At 40.8% G+C, this 17,482-nt stretch overlaps 1 protein-coding gene and 1 long non-coding RNA gene across 18 annotated transcripts in view; one reads left to right on the top strand and one right to left on the bottom strand.

Moving 5' to 3' along the window:
- PHLDB2 (pleckstrin homology like domain family B member 2) overlaps positions 1-17,482 on the bottom strand; it is a 239,895-nt gene that overhangs the window by 153,934 nt on the left and 68,479 nt on the right. The window lies entirely within an intron of this gene.
- LOC114676432 (uncharacterized) overlaps positions 1-17,482 on the top strand; it is a 69,953-nt gene that overhangs the window by 40,410 nt on the left and 12,061 nt on the right. The window contains exon 2 of the long non-coding RNA XR_003727479.2: positions 9,176-9,273. This is a non-coding gene — a long non-coding RNA (uncharacterized LOC114676432). The remainder of the gene's footprint in view (positions 1-9,175; positions 9,274-17,482) is intronic.

A 17,482-nucleotide genomic window follows, 5' to 3' on the forward strand; every position in this document is an offset into this window, starting at 1 on the left:
TTGTACCAAAGGCAGAAACTGGGCTTAGTACTAATAGTCCATGTTAGGGAAGAGGGTCAAGTAAGTAACAAAAATGTGACCAATTTTGTGATCATATTTGTGCTGAGTTTAGATAGGCTGTACCATTTATTAAATACATGGCTTCCAATAGGATTCCACTTCCTTCATCTCAAACAAGGTCTATCATCTCTCCATTTCCAAGGCCACTACATTTCTCTTTGATACTTTACTAAATAGTAACACATGCAGACACACACACACACACACACACACACACACACACACACCAGTTTTTTAAACATTTCTTTTTAAGCAAGACTGACTTCTCAAAACCTATCCCTGTGAGTCAGCTTACATTTAACAGAAACTATAACCTTATATCAAAGGCTTTTTTTCACAAGAGTTCAATCTCAGAGATGAATATTACTGAACAAAAATGAGAAAAGCATAAACAAATAAAAATAAGGCACCATAGCTCATCAAAGAACAAATAAAGGCCAAATGAGCTATAAATGTTAGCTTGTCTTGTACTTATTAATTTCAATAATGTATTAATATTATCAGCCTATCTTCTCCCACAAGAGACATATTGCCAGTAAAGTAAACAAAACTCACTTTCATTTCTGCTCAGTCTGATTCTATGCTTATAACTCAGTCAGCTAAACTGTGGTATTATTAGTGTGTTTATAGAATCTGAGAAGCCATGGTCTCCAGCACTCTAGATATTCTGAGCCTATTTTCATATGCTGGGCTATGTCTACCTAGGGAACCATGGTCCTAAGTACAATTGGCTATGAGGCAAGAGTTTGGAAAGGTCTAATAAAATGCTAGAAAATATGGGAAAATAATCTTGGTTAAGGGATACAAATTGTTCTTGTGCCTTGATTTGAAGAGTAAGAATAAAAAGATGGTAGTATAAAGGTTTTAAAGGTGACATCCTCAGAAAATGACCTTTCTAATGATTTTCTTCTGTTACTAAGAAATGAGAAAGACCAGCACTGTGCCAATCCTATTCTTTCCCCTTTATACCTTTTAAGTCAGCTGGTATGGATCCTCATTCACATCTTATATCCAAGAAACATTAGATAAACTTCTCTTCTTGTGCATAAAGCAACATAAGATGTTACTATGGTTTGGATACTGTTTGTTTATTCCCACAAAATCTAATGTTGAAATTTGATCCCCAGAGTTGCAGTATTGGGAGGTGGGGCCTAGTGAGAGGTGTTTGGCTAGTGGGTGGATCCCTCATGAATAGCTTGGTGCTGTTCTTCTGGTAATTGCTTGTATTAGTCCGTTTTCACGCTGCTGATAGAGACATGCCTGAGACTGGGTAATTTACAAAATAAAGAGGTTTATTGGACTTACAGTTCCACATGGCTGAGGAAGCCTCACAATCATGATGGAAGGTGAAAGACAAGGAGGAGCATGTCACATCTTACATGGATGGTGGCAGGCAAAGAGAGAGTTTGTGCAGGGAAACTCCCATTTTTGAAACCATTAGATCTTGTGAGACTCATTCACTATCATGAGAACAGTGCAAGAAAGAACCGTCCCCAAAATTCAATCACCTCCCACTGGGTTCCTCGCACAACATGTGGAAATTGTGGGAGTTACAATTCAAGATGAAATTTTGGTGGGGACACAGCTAAGTCATATCATTCCACCGCTGGCCCCTCTCAAATCTCATGTCCTTACTTTTCAAAACCAATCATGCATTCCCAACAATCCCCCAAAGTCCTAACTCATTTCAGCATTAACTCAAAAGTTCACAGTTCAACATCTAATCTGAGACAAGGCAAGTCCCTTCTGCCTGTGAGCCTGTAAAATCAAAAACAAGTTAATTACTTCCTAGATATAATGGGGGGTACAGGTATCAGGTAAATACAGCCATTCCAAATGGAAGAAATTTGCCAAAACAAAGGACTACAGGCCCCATGCAAGTCCAGCATCCAGTGGGGCAGTCAAATCTTAAAGCTCCACAATAATCTCCTTTCACTCTATGTCTTACATCCAGGTCACGCTGATGCGCAAGGTGGATTCCCATAGTCTTGGGAAGCTCTGCCCCTATGGCTTTGCAGGGTACACCCTCCCTCCCAGCCACCTTTATGGGCTGGCATTGAGTGTCTGTGGCTTTTCCAGGTGAACAGTTCAAGTTGTCAGTGGATCTACCATTCTGGGGTCTGGAGGATGGTAGCCCTCCTCTCACAGCTCCACTAGGCAGTGCCTCAGTAGGGATTCTGTGTAGGGGCTCTGACCCCAAATTTCCCTTCTGCACTGCCCTAGCAGAGGTTCTCCATGAGGGTCCCACCCTGGCAGCAAACATCTGCATGGGCATCCAAGTGTTTCCATACATCTTCTGAAATCTAGGGGGAGGTTCTCAAGCCTCAATTCTTGATTTCTGTTCACTCGCAGGCTCAACACCATGTGGAAGCTGCTAAGGCTTGAGGCTTACACCCTCTGAAGTCATGGCCCGAACTCTATCTTGGCCCCTTTCAGGCACATATGGAGCAGCTGGGACGCAGGGCACCAAGTCCCTAGGCTGCATACAGCATAGGACCCTGGGCCCAACCCACAAAACTGCTTTTTCCTCCTAGGCTTCCAGGAGGCTGTTGTAAAGACTTTTGACATGCCCTGGAGACATTGTCCCCATTGTCCTGGGGATTATTTGACTCCTCATTAATTATGTACATTTCTGCAGCCAGCTTGAATTTGTCCTCAGAAAATGGGATTTTCTTTTCTATAGTGTTGTCAGGCTGCAACTTTTCTGAACTTTTATGCTCTGCTTGCCTTATAAATCTGAATGCCTTTAACAGCACCCAAGTCACCCCTTGAATGCTTTGCTGCTTAGAAATTTCTTCTGCCAGATACCCTAAATCATCTCTCTCAAGTTGAAAGTTCCACAAATTTCTAGGGAAGGGACAAAATGTCACCAATCTCTTTGCTAAAACATAACAAGAATCACCTTTGCTCTAGTTTCCAACAAATTCCTCATCTTCCTCTGAGACCACCTCAGCCTGGACTTCATTGTCCATATCATTATCAGCATTTTGTCAAAGCCATTCAATAAGTCTCTAGGGAGTTCCAAACTTTCCCACATTTTCCTGTCTTCTTCTGAGCCCTCCAAACTGTTCCACTTCTGCCTGTTACCCATTCCAAAGTCACTTCCATATTTCCAGGTATCTTCTCAGCAGCACCCCACTCTACTGGTACCAATATACTGTATTAGCCCATTTTCATGCTGCTGATAAAGACATACCTGAGACTGGGCAATTTACAAAAGAAAGTGGTTTATTGGACTTACAGTTCCACATGGCTAGGGAGGCCTCACAATCATGGTGGAAGGTGAAAGGCAAGGAGGAGCACGTCATGTCTTACATGGATGGCAGCAGGCAAAGAGAGAGCTTGTGCAGGGAAACTCCCATTTTTAAAACCATCAGCTCTCATGAAACGAATTCACTATCACAAGAACAGTGCAGGAAAGACCTGCACCCATAATTCAATCACCTCCCACCAGGTTCCTCCCACACTACGTGGGAACTGTGGAAGTTACAATTCAAGATGAGATTTGGGTGGGGGCACAGCCAAACCGTATCATCACTTTTGTAAGACTGGACTAGTTCTCTCAAAAATGGATTTGTTTCTGAGAGAGTGGGTTGTTATAAAGCCAAGATGTTCCTTGGGTTTCCCTCTCTTTGTGCTTGTAAGCTCCCCGTTTTGCTTTCTGCCATGAGGGCAGCCTTAAGCCCTCACCAGAGGCAAATGCCCAGTCTCGAACTCTCCAGCCACCAGAATCATGGGCCAACCCCCACCTCCCTGCTTTTTTTAAAAAAAAAAAAATAATAAACATCTCATTTCAGGTATTCTGTTATAACACTACATGAACCATACAGACATCTATGTAGAAAACTTAACATCATGGGGTACAAGAAGAAAATCTGTTTTCCAATCTTATTTTAAGAACTGCTCATATATAAAGGAGAGTTTATTAAGTATTAACTTACACGATCACAAGTTCTCACAATAGGCTGTCTTAAAACTCAGTAGCAAGGACAGCTAGTCTGAGTCCCAAAACTGAAGAACTTGGAGTCTGATGTTCAAGGGCAGGAAGGAACCAGCATGGGAGAAAGATGTAGGCTAGGAAGTTAAGTTAGTCTCTCTTTTTCACATTTTTTTTTTTTTTTGACTGCTTATATTCTAGCTGCACTGGCAGCTGGTTAGATTGTGCCTACCCAGATTAAGGGTGGGTCTGCCTTCCCTAGCATGACTCAAATGTTAGTATCTTTTGGCAACACCCACACAGACACACCCAGGATCAATACTTTGTATCCTTCAAGCCACTCAGTGTTAACCATCACAGTGGTGTATCCCACGTTTTGGAATACACTGTTTTGGACCATGTCCTTGCAGCTCAGCTGCAACTGGGTATTTGAAGGACACTTATGTTCACCTCCACCTGGCACACTGTGGGAGTTGAATTAAGATCTCCCTTTTAGCAAATACTGAGCATTTTGAACAAATGACATAGAATAAAAAGAAGCCCCTTAAGTGGATGAAGAGCACAGCAACCACATATCTTGGGTTGTTTGAAATAGGCCTGGTTTAGTGCCCCTTTTCACTCACAAAAGCATTCCCAGTTTTTTTTATAAAACTATGTGTTTGCTCTAATTAAGTGGCTTAAATATCATACAATGAATTGTATGCATCCAATTACATTACTTCTTCACTCAGCTCAAGAACTGGTGTCAAAGAAGAGAAAGTCTGAACCAGATTGCAGCCTTAAATATACTTTGTAGTTTTTCCGATTGGTTTATAATTATTAGCAATTTTTGGCATTCTTCCATTTTCCTTTCCTTTTCGTCATTATTTTCACTAAGAATTCCAAAGATTTGTATAATTTTGAATTTTGTGTACCATGCTATGTTTTAGACTTTCAGTCATAACATTTACATTCTGATAGAAAGGAAAATTTGTCATAAAAGCCCAAAGCCTGGTAGGTTTGCTTTAGTCTTAAGCCATGAAATTTTCACCTGTCAGTTATTTTACATGTCAAGGATTAACTAAAGACCAAAAAGAGGGGGAAACTAAACAAACTAAAAATATCCTTTCCTTTCCCTTTTTAAAAAATTTCTAAGCTTCCAAAATATATTTTACATGGATTGATTTACTTATTTATTTTAATGTACAAATAAAAATTTAATATGTAGTATACAAAAGTACAATACATTGTTATTAATTATAGTAATCACATCATGCAACTGATCTCTTGAACTTGTTTCTCTAAGCTGAAGTTTTGTATCCTTTTACTAACATCTGCCCAACTCCTCCTACACTTTTTTTATACTTGAATGGGAAGTGTCCATTCAGCTGGACTCTTTTAAGTTAAACATGCTACAAACTACCATTATGTGCTAAAGCACTCTGCTAGATTTTGATTATTGAAGCCTTGGTCTCTTCTTTAGGGGAGCTTCTAGTCTGAGAAAGGATAGCTATTAAATACCAGTCACAAAGCAATGTGATAAGGCTACGGGGGAAGCATCCTGCCAATGTTTGTACTATTTTCCCCACACTTCCTTTCTAGGACCACATGACCTTACCCCTGGATTTTGGCTGTAAAAACCTGATTGTTCTGTCTCCAATCTCTCTACACTTTTGACACAAGAGTTAAAAATAAACAGAAAATGTAAAAAATTAATTTGTCTGGCTCCAAGCTATATTCATTAACTTTCTCTGGCAAAGTCAAAGGATAGTGGTATTTGATGCAGCTCCAATCTGAGTTCTCTCAGGGAAAAAATCTTAATGAAGCTGCTTTGAACAGTTGGGGTAAGATCAGGCAGCAAAGGTTCTGTCCTAGGATGATCATACTAAGCAAACTCATCGTAAGCCTGGAGCTGGTCTCATAGAGTAGAAGAAGCCAACTGAAAATGTCCTAATGAGGTCATTAATTCCTCCTCCTTCACTGATTCTCCAAAGCTGAGAAACTCCATGAAAACATTCAGTTACTTGGTCTTTCCATTGGGTCATCACATAAACTTACATTTCATTTGCTAATTCAGACATCATATGTTTATACTGTCCTCTCCATTGCCCCTTGCAGAGTACTGTTCTTACAAAGCATTAGCTTTTGTGTTCACTGTAACTTTTCATAGAGTCACAATTCACGCACAGCATTCCTGCCTTCAAGGAAGCTGTCTTAAGCTCCATTCATATCAACTGAAAACAAATGGTGATCACAGAAAGATGGCCTGGATATATGGATGATGTTCTAAGTGACTGGGAACATCCTAGAAAAAGAAATAGTCTGTAGAACAAAAACCTGTCTGCCTGAAATATATGAATGGCCTTGGAAATGGAATCAGAGATAAGAGATAGCAGAGAAGCCCCTTTTCTTTAATCTGAATACTGGAATTCAGGTTCTGAGATTTCACAGAGACGGGGTTGATAGCAGGGCCAGAAGAAAGAGAGCAGATGTTGAGGAAGGAACATTCCAAGCAATTTTCTCTCACCTTGGGGCATTGTTTTGAACATACACAGTTAAGGTGGAAAGCAGCTTATATAGGATGAAGGTCACAAAAATGAATATAGCTTAGACATCATGATTTCATCCCTCTCTCTCCTGGACTTTATCACAATGGCATCATCCAGTGTGCTTAGAGTGAGCAAAAGATGTTTGTTTTTAATAATTCTTCGGCAGATAGGTCAGGAATGTAGGCCTAATACCCTGCTTTGCTTGTATGAACCTTAAAAACAGAATTATAGTATCTGAAAGGCAGAAAGAGTTTAAAGATCATCTATTTCATTTTTTTGTGTGTGTATGTGTTTGTGTGTGTGCAGTGAGGAATCTATTGATTACCTGTATCACAATCAATAGGGTGCCAGTAAACAATTAAGGTTCCTGAATCTTGTCACAGAACAAGTGAATCAACATTTTTGTGGGGGCTACAGGTTAAAAAACCTGCATATTATTAATAATAAATAAACTGCATAATGATTTCTTTTGTACGTTAAAGCTTGAGACTCACTGGCCTAAACTACCCTTTAATTTGCTAATGAGAAAACTGGGCCATTTCCTCACCAAGACCAATCGGTAGCAAAATACGCATGATACAAGAGTTCTCCTGACCCCAATAGAATACATTTTTTTAAAATGATTTCATGAAGAGACTTGGACTCTCCTATAGCAATGATTACTTTCTGTTTCATGCAAACACCAAGTCCTGAAAGGTTCCTTAATAGGATAAAGCTTCTAGTTTTGTAGGTACTTGGTTTTATTAGTTAAATGCTAAACTGAGTACATTTTTATAAGGGGCTTTAACTGTAAGACCAGTTATTTAAATCCTCCTGAGAAATAGCGCGATGACTCAGGATGAGACATCCCCTGATCTCTTCTTGCATCCAAAGTCCTTCCAGATTATCCTGTTTGATAGCAAAGATGTTTTCCTGAGGGGGTTCATGGAGCATGTATCTGGGCCATTTACCTAGGATGACAGCTCTTTGAAATCGCCTATGTATCCTCTTGCAGAGCTAGTTTAGTGCAGATACAACTGTACATCCCTACACAGGTCAAACACATTTCCCAACCTTACCGTCCAGTGTATTTATGTATTATATTATATACCGAGGATCTTTGTAAAATTTATTTTGGACAAAGGATTCTGTTGTCAAAAATAAGGCATTTAGAAGACATGTTTAAAAAAATGTGTTGCTTTGAAGAATAACACTGATTTCTGCATTTAGGGATAGTCTGTATGGGTTGCCATATCATTGCTATGGACTGAACAGTGTCCTTGGAAAATTTATATGTTGAAGTCCTAACCCTCAATATGACTATTTAAAGAAAACTTTTAGGAGGTAATTAAGGTTAAATGAGATCATAAGAGTGGAGTCCTAATCTGATAGGATTGTTGGTCTTATAAGAAGAAGACAGACAGAGCCCTGTCTTCACATACATGCACCAAGGAAAGCTCATGTGAGCACACAACAAAGCGGGGGCTGTCTGCAAGCCAGGAAGAAGGCCCCCACCAGAACCTGAGCATGCTGGCCCCCTAAGCTTGAACTTCCCAGCTTCCAGAATTGTGAGAAATAAACTTCTGTTGTTTAAGCCACCCAGTCGATAGTATTTGTTATGGCAGCCTGAGGAGATTCAGATAGTCTTGAAGAGTAGGCCTAGTTTCAGAAATGGGCATGAAAACACATGGTAGTATGGTCCCAGATAGGCCCCTTCCTGGAACACATATTTCCTATCTCAGGTGCTCTCAGGTTTTGGTTAGTGTGTATGGCCTCTGTTTGAGTCACCTTGCATTTGGCTTTTTAGCCTCTAGCTTCTTTCGGATAGCTCCATGGCAGTGTTAGAGTGATGCCCTACTGGTGTTTCCTTGGGATTGTTAACCATGACATGATGCACTAACTCTCTTAAACAAGCCTGGACAGCAAAATGAGAGCTCGTCTCTACAAATGAGTTTAAAAAAATTATCTCAGTGCAGTGATGCATGCCTGTAGTCCCAGCTACTTGGGAGGCTGAGGAGGGAGGATCGCTAAGTATGGGTTGTACAACAGAAGTCTAGAACATCTTCATCTTGCATAACTGAAATTTGTTACTCCATTATATTCTTAAGGTATATCTAAACTCTTGAGTTTGCATACTCTATTACATCATGACTATTGTCTTCAAACCTCTACAAGTGACTGGGCTGATAAACTTAATTTAAAGTGACTCTTACTTCAGGTAAGTTATTTCATTGATTCATATTTCTTCCAACCTTAGCACCATCACAAATCAGAGCTTCTTGATGATGGGTAAATCTGCCAGGCTTTGCCTTAGAAACAAAGAAAAGCAACCTTACTAAAGATATTTCAGGGTTAAAAACCTGATATAGAGTGGTAAGTTGGCATTAGAGGAAGAGAATCCATTTTAAGAACTGAGGGAGCTAATAAGTATGTGAGTGTTGGTGGAGGAACGAAGAGGAAATCAGGTTTGTGAGGCTGGGCAGTGGCCCATTGCTGGACTTCAGATAGACTTTTCAGATTACTGACATGCCACAAAACCACAGGCTTGGAGACAGCATTCTCATAAGGGAAGAGGTTGAGCATAAGGTCACCCAAAGGCAGAAGAAAATATTTATTTTACTATTTAGAGTTGTTTTCCTTTCTTTAAACAAACTCTCCATCAATTCCACAGCAAGAGCTTTCTTCTGGCACATCTGGTTTATGTGAATACATTAGTGAGTTTCCCAGGAAGCCGCAGCATCACACAAAGGCCCATGATCATTTCACCAGGTAATGATTAATGTCATGTTACAGTTTCACAATATCATAGTTGAATAACTAATCAGTTAACTAAGGTTTTGTGAGTACTTATGTGTGAAGAACAATAATTTATTTATGTGACTATTCCTCGATGACAGCAGTCAGTTCCCTGGAAAGTATAGATTAAACCACTGCATTTCTCGGTAAATAAATATACTAGTCAAAGACCAAGATATTATTCATGTGAATGTACTAATGACTTTAACAGAGATATAAACTCTTATTTTAGGAATCGTTTAGTACTAGTAGTGAAGTTCTAAATGGATGCTATATAAAGAATTTGCTCTTTATTATATTAGTTATGAGAATTACAACCAGTGAATCATAGTAACTGGAAAATACCTTAGGGTTATAAAAGGAAATCCATTAATTGAACAAATTAAGTATTTGAAGACCAAAGAGGGTAGGAGACTTGTCCAGGCCTCTTGAGTCTTTAGAGTTTTTAATTAGAGCACCAGTCCCGCAGATTGTATTTGTCTTCTTGAAGTTGTGACTCATGAGATATGCATGTATGCTTAAGAATACATGTTTACTGTTTCTGCACTACCTGAGTGACAGGATCATACATGACTCAGACCCCAGCACCACGCGGTATACCCATATAACAAACCTGCATGTGCACCCCCTGAATCCAAAATAAAAGATGAAAACAAAAACAAAAACAAAAACAGAATATGTGTTTAAACACCCAGCTCTGACTGAGGACTCAAAAGAAAAGTGGCAACATAGGAGGTGAAGGGCAACCTCCTTTTTCCAAGCAGACATAGCTAAAGTCATTCATACAAAGCCCTTATGTTTGATTGCACAAACATACAACACCATGTAGAAAAAGAAGAAAAGATCATCTGTGGATGGAACATCTGGGTGCGTACAGCTAGTCTCTGTGGTTTATCTCTTTCTTTTCTTTTTTCTTTTTTTTTTTTTTTAATTTATTTATTATTATTATACTTTAAGTTGTAGGGTACATGTGCATAACGTGCAGGTTTGTTACATATGTATACTTGTGCCATGTTGGTGTGCTGCACCCATCAACTCATCGTTTACATCAGGTATAACTCCCAATGCAATCCCTCCCCCCTCCCCCCTCCCCATGATAGGCCCCTGTGTGTGATGTTCCCCTTCCTGAGTCCAAGTGATCTTATTGTTCAGTTCCCACCTATGAGTGAGAACATGCGGTGTTTGGTTTTCTGTTCTTGTGATAGTTTGCTAAGAATGATGGTTTCCAGCTGCATCCATGTCCCTACAAAGGACGCAAACTCATCCTTTTTGATGGCTGCATAGTATTCCATGGTGTATATGTGCCACATTTTCTTAATCCAATCTGTCACTGATGGACATTTGGGTTGATTCCAAGTCTTTGCTATTGTGAATAGTGCTGCAATAAACATACGTGTGCATGTGTCTTTATAGCAGCATAATTTATAATCCTTTGGGTATATACCCAGTAATGGGATGGCTGGGTCATATGGTACATCTAGTTCCAGATCCTTGAAGAATCGCCATACTGTTTTCCATAATGGTTGAACTAGTTTACAATCCCACCAACAGTGTAAAAGTGTTCCTATTTCTCCACATCCTCTCCAGCACCTGTTGTTTCCTGATTTTTAATGATCGCCATTCTAACTGGTGTGAGATGGTATCTCATTGTGGTTTTGATTTGCATTTCTCTGATGGCCAGTGATGATGAGCATTTTTTCATGTGTCTGTTGGCTGTATGAATGTCTTCTTTTGAGAAATGTCTGTTCATATCCTTTGCCCACTTTTTGATGGGGTTGTTTGTTTTTTTCTTGTAAATTTGTTTGAGTTCTTTGTAGGTTCTGGATATTAGCCCTTTGTCAGATGAGTAGATTGCAAAAATGTTCTCCCATTCTGTAGGTTGCCTGTTCACTCTGATGGTAGTTTCTTTTGCTGTGCAGAAGCTCTTTAATTTAATGAGATCCCATTTGTCAATTTTGGCTTTTGCTGCTATTGCTTTTGGTGTTTTAGACATGAAGTCTTTGCCCATGCCTATGTCCTGAATGGTACTACCTAGGTTTTCCTCTAGGATTTTTATGGTATTAGGTCTAACATTTAAGTCTCTAATCCATCTTGAATTAATTTTCGTATAAGGAGTAAGGAAAGGATCCAGTTTCAGCTTTCTACTTATGGCTAGCCAATTTTCCCAGCACCATTTATTAAATAGGGAATCCTTTCCCCATTTCTTGTTTCTCTCAGGTTTGTCAAAGATCAGATGGCTGTAGATGTGTGGTATTATTTCTGAGGACTCTGTTCTGTTCCATTGGTCTATATATCTGTTTTGGTACCAGTACCATGCTGTTTTGGTTACTGTAGCCTTGTAGTATAGTTTGAAGTCAGGTAGGGTGATGCCTCCAGCTTTGTTCTTTTGACTTAGGATTGTCTTGGAGATGCGGGCTCTTTTTTGGTTCCATATGAACTTTAAAGCAGTTTTTTCCAATTCTGTGAAGAAACTCATTGGTAGCTTGATGGGGATGGCATTGAATCTATAAATTACCTTGGGCAGTATGGCCATTTTCACGATATTGATTCTTCCTATCCATGAGCATGGTATGTTCTTCCATTTGTTTGTGTCCTCTTTTATTTCACTGAGCAGTGGTTTGTAGTTCTCCTTGAAGAGGTCCTTTACATCCCTTGTAAGTTGGATTCCTAGGTATTTTATTCTCTTTGAAGCAATTGTGAATGGAAGTTCATTCCTGATTTGGCTCTCTGTTTGTCTGTTACTGGTGTATAAGAATGCTTGTGATTTTTGCACATTAATTTTGTATCCTGAGACTTTGCTGAAGTTGCTTATCAGCTTAAGGAGATTTTGGGCTGAGACAATGGGGTTTTCTAAATATACAATCATGTCATCTGCAAACAGGGACAGTTTGACTTCTTCTTTTCCTAACTGAATACCCTTGATTTCTTTCTCTTGCCTAATTGCCCTAGCCAGAACTTCCAACACTATGTTGAATAGGAGTGGTGAGAGAGGGCATCCCTGTCTTGTGCCAGTTTTCAAAGGGAATTTTTCCAGTTTTTGCCCATTCAGTATGATATTGGCTGTGGGTTTGTCATAAATAGCTCTTATTATTTTGAGGTACATTCCATCAATACCGAATTTATTGAGCGTTTTTAGCATGAAGGGCTGTTGAATTTTGTCAAAAGCCTTTTCTGCATCTATTGAGATAATCATGTGGTTCTTGTCTTTGGTTCTGTTTATATGCTGGATTATGTTTATTGATTTGCGAATGTTGAACCAGCCTTGCATCCCAGGGATGAAGCCCACTTGATCATGGTGGATAAGCTTTTTGATGTGTTGCTGAATCCGGTTTGCCAGTATTTTATTGAGGATTTTTGCATCGATGTTCATCAGGGATATTGGTCTAAAATTCTCTTTTTTTGTTGTGTCTCTGCCAGGCTTTGGTATCAGGATGATGTTGGCCTCATAAAATGAGTTAGGGAGGATTCCCTCTTTTTCTATTGATTGGAATAGTTTCAGAAGGAATGGTACCAACTCCTCCTTGTACCTCTGGTAGAATTCAGCTGTGAATCCATCTGGTCCTGGACTTTTTTTGGTTGGTAGGCTATTAATTATTGCCTCAATTTCAGAGCCTGCTATTGGTCTATTCAGGGATTCAACTTCTTCCTGGTTTAGTCTTGGAAGAGTGTAAGTGTCCAGGAAATTACCCATTTCTTCTAGATTTTCCAGTTTATTTGCGTAGAGGTGTTTATAGTATTCTCTGATGGTAGTTTGTATTTCTGTGGGGTCGGTGGTGATATCCCCTTTATCATTTTTAATTGTGTCGATTTGATTCTTCTCTCTTTTCTTCTTTATTAGTCTGGCTAGTGGTCTGTCAATTTTGTTGATCTTTTCAAAAAACCAACTCCTGGATTCATTGATTTTTTGGAGAGTTTTTTGTGTCTCTATCTCCTTCAGTTCTGCTCTGATCTTAGTTATTTCTAGCCTTCTGCTAGCTTTCGAATGTGTTTGCTCTTGCTTCTCTAGTTCTTTTAATTGTGATGTTAGAGTGTCAATTTTAGATCTTTCCTGCTTTCTCTTGTGGGCATTTAGTGCTATAAATTTCCCTCTACACACTGCTTTAAATGTGTCCCAGAGATTCTGGTATGTTGTATCTCTGTTCTCATTGGTTTCAAAGAACATCTTTATTTCTGCCTTCATTTCGTTATGTACCCAGTAGTCATTCAGGAGCAGGTTGTTCAGTTTCCATGTAGTTGAGCGGTTTTGATTGAGTTTCTTAGTCCTGAGTTCTAGTTTGATTGCACTGTGGTCTGAGAGACAGTTTGTTATAATTTCTATTCTTGTACATTTGCTGAGGAGTGCTTTACTTCCAATTACGTGGTCGATTTTGGAGTAAGTACGATGTGGTGCTGAGAAGAATGTATATTCTGTTGATTTGGGGTGGAGAGTTCTATAGATGTCTATTAGGTCTGCTTGCTGCAGAGATGAGTTCAATTCCTGGATATCCTTGTTAACTTTCTGTCTAGTTGATCTGTCTAATGTTGACAGTGGAGTGTTGAAGTCTCCCATTATTATTGTATGGGAGTCTAAGTCTCTTTGTAAGTCTCTAAGGACTTGCTTTATGAATCTGGGTGCTCCTGTATTGGGTGCATATATGTTTAGGATAGTTAGCTCTTCCTGTTGAATTGATCCCTTTACCATTATGTAATGGCCTTCTTTGTCTCTTTTGATCTTTGATGGTTTAAAGTCTGTTTTATCAGAGACTAGTATTGCAACCCCCGCTTTTTTTTGTTCTCCATTTGCTTGGTAAATCTTCCTCCATCCCTTTATTTTGAGCCTATGTATGTCTCTGTGTGTGAGATGGGTCTCCTGAATACAGCAGACTGATGGGTCTTGACTCTTGATCCAGTTTGCCAGTCTGTGTCTTTTAATTGGAGCATTTAGTCCATTTACATTTAAGGTTAAGATTGTTATGTGTGAACTTGATCCTGCCATTATGATATTAACTGGTTATTTTGCTTGTTAGTTGATGCAGTTTCTTCCTAGCCTCGATGGTCTTTACATTTTGGCATGTTTTTGCAATGGCTGGTACCGGTTGTTCCTTTCCATGTTTAGTGCTTCCTTCAGGGTCTCTTGTAAGGCAGGCCTAGTGGTGACAAAATCTCTAAGCATTTGCTTATCTGTAAAGGATTTTATTTCTCCTTCACTTATGAAACTTAGTTTGGCTGGATATGAAATTCTGGGTTTAAAATTCTTTTCTTTAAGAATGTTGAATATTGGCCCCCACTCTCTTCTGGCTTGGAGAGTTTCTGCCGAGAGATCTGCTGTTAGTCTGATGGGCTTCCCTTTGTGGGTAACCCGACCTTTCTCTCTGGCTGCCCTTAAGATTTTTTCCTTCATTTCAACTTTGGTGAATCTGGCAATTATGTGTCTTGGAGTTGCTCTTCTCGAGGAGTATCTTTGTGGCGTTCTCTGTATTTCCTGGATTTGAATGTTGGCCTGCCCTACTAGGTTGGGGAAGTTCTCCTGGATGATATCCTGAAGTGTTTTCCAACTTGGTTCCATTTTCCCCCTCACTTTCAGGCACCCCAATCAGACATAGATTTGGTCTTTTTACATAATCCCATACTTCTTGCAGGCTTTGTTCATTTCTTTTTCTTCTTTTTTCTTTTGGTTTCTCTTCTCACTTCATTTCATTCATTTGATCCTCAATCGCAGATACTCTTTCTTCCAGTTGATCGAGTCGGTTACTGAAGCTTGTGCATTTGTCATGTATTTCTCGTGTCATGGTTTTCATCTCTTTCATTTCGTTTATGACCTTCTCTGCATTAATTACTCTAGCCATCAATTCTTCCACTTTTTTTTCAAGATTTTTAGTTTCTTTGCGCTGCGTACGTAATTCCTCCTTTAGCTCTGAGAAATTTGATGGACTGAAGCCTTCTTCTCTCATCTCGTCAAAGTCATTCTCCGTCCAGCTTTGATTCGTTGCTGGCGATGAGCTGTGCTCCTTTGCCGGGGGAGATGCGCTCTTATTTTTTGAATTTCCAGCTTTTCTGCCCTGCTTTTTCCCCATCTTTGTGGTTTTATCTGCCTCTGGTCTTTGATGATGGTGACGTACTGATGGGGTTTTGGTGTAGGTGTCCTTCCTGTTTGATAGTTTTCCTTCTAACAGTCAGGACCCTCAGCTGTAGGTCTGTTGGAGATTGCTTGAGGTCCACTCCAGACCCTGTTTGCCTGGGTATCAGCAGCAGAGGCTGCAGAAGATGGAATATTTCTGAACAGCGAGTGTACCTGTCTGATTCTTGCTTTGGAAGCTTCCTCTCAGGGGTGTACTCCACCCTGTGAGGTGTGGGGTGTCAGACTGCCCCTAGTGGGGGATGTTTCCCAGTTAGGCTACTCAGGGGTCAGGGACCCACTTGAGCAGGGAGTCTGTCCCTTCTCAGATCTCAACCTCCGTGTTGGGAGATCCACTGCTCTCTTCAAAGCTGTCAGACAGAGTCGTTTGCGTCTGCAGAGGTTTCGGCTGCGTTTGTTATTGCCCTGTCCCCAGAGGTGGAGTCTACAGAGACAGGCAGGTTTCCTTGAGCTGCTGTGAGCTCCACTTCAAGCTTCCCAGCAGCTTTGTTTACCTACTTAAGCCTCAGCAATGGCGGGCGCCCCTCCCCCAGCCTCGCTGCTGCCTTGCCGGTAGATCACAGACTGCTGTGCTAGCAATGAGGGAGGCTCCGTGGGTGTGGGACCCTCCCGGCCAGGTGTGGGATATGATCTCCTGGTGTGCCTGTTTGCTTAAAGCACAGTATTGGGGTGGGAGTTACCCGATTTTCCAGGTGTTGTGTGTCTCAGTTCCCCTGGCTAGGAAAAGGGATTCCCTTCCCCCTTGCACTTCCCAGGTGAGGCAATGCCTCGCCCTGCTTCAGCTCTCGCTGGTCGGGCTGCAGCAGCTGACCAGCACCGATCGTCCGGCACTCCCCAGTGAGATGAACCCAGTACCTCAGTTGAAAATGCAGAAATCACCAGTCTTCTGTGTCGCTCGCGCTGGGAGTTGGAGACTGGAGCTGTTCCTATTCGGCCATCTTGCTCCGCCCCCCCCCCCCCCCCCCCCCGGTTTATCTCTTTCTAAGATGTCAGAGTGGCATACTTTAAAGACAGTTCAGTCCACAATTTTGAACCCATTCCCTAAGACCCAGAGAATCAAATTGTTAATGCTGCCATGAGTTCTGTACAATGGTTTTACATGAATACTGCCAGGAGAAACTTTAAAATCACCAATGCCCCGGCCCCTTTCCAGACCAATGAAATCAGAATTTCTGGGCTGGGTCCCAGGCATTGGTAATGTTTAACACTCCCCAGGTGACTCTAATGTGCAGCCAGGCCTGAGAACTATTGAGTTACTCATAAAATCAGGCAAAAAAAAAAAAAAAAAAAAAAGATTATTTATAAAATGGTCTTCTTATCAAGGAAATAAAGCAATGTTCAGTTAACTACATTTAGCAAATTCCCAATTTAGCTGGCACTGTCTTAAATCTGTGAGATTCATTCTCCTCCTCATCCTCCTCCTTTTCTTTCTTCCTCGTCTTCTCCTCCTTCTCCTTTTCCTTCTTCTTCTTCTTCTTCTTCCTCTTCCTCTTCTTCCTCTTCCTCCTCTTCCTCTTCCTCCTCTTCCTCTTCCTCCTCCTCCTCTTCCTCCTTCTCCTCTTCCTTCTTCTTCTTCTTCCTCTTCTTCCTCTTCCTCTTCTTCCTCTTCCTCTTCTTCCTCTTCCTCCTCTTCCTCTTCCTCCTCTTCCTCCTCCTCCTCTTCCTCCTCCTCCTCTTCCTCCTCCTCGTCTTCCTCCTCCTCTTCCTCCTCCTCTTCCTCCTCCTCTTCCTCCTCCTCCTCCTCCTCCTCCTCTTCCTCTTCTCCCTCTTCTCCTTCTCCTTCTCCTTCTCCTTCTCCTTCTTCTTCTTCTTCTTCTTCTTCGAGACAGGGTCTCACTTTGTTGTCCAGGCTGGAGTGCAGTGGCTCCATCATAGCTCACTGCAGCCTTCAATTCCTGGGCTTGAGCAATCCTTCAGCCTCAGCCTCCAGAGTAGTCAGGACTACAAGTGGGACTACTGGACTACAGGTGTGTAAATTTAAAAAATCCTATGCCTGGCTATTTATTTTTATTGTTTGTGTAGAGATGGGGTCTTCCTATGTGGCCCAGGCCTCCTGGGCAAACTCTT

This window comes from Macaca mulatta, chromosome 2, assembly GCF_049350105.2.
Source record: "Macaca mulatta isolate MMU2019108-1 chromosome 2, T2T-MMU8v2.0, whole genome shotgun sequence".
Taxonomy (NCBI): domain Eukaryota; kingdom Metazoa; phylum Chordata; class Mammalia; order Primates; family Cercopithecidae; genus Macaca; species Macaca mulatta.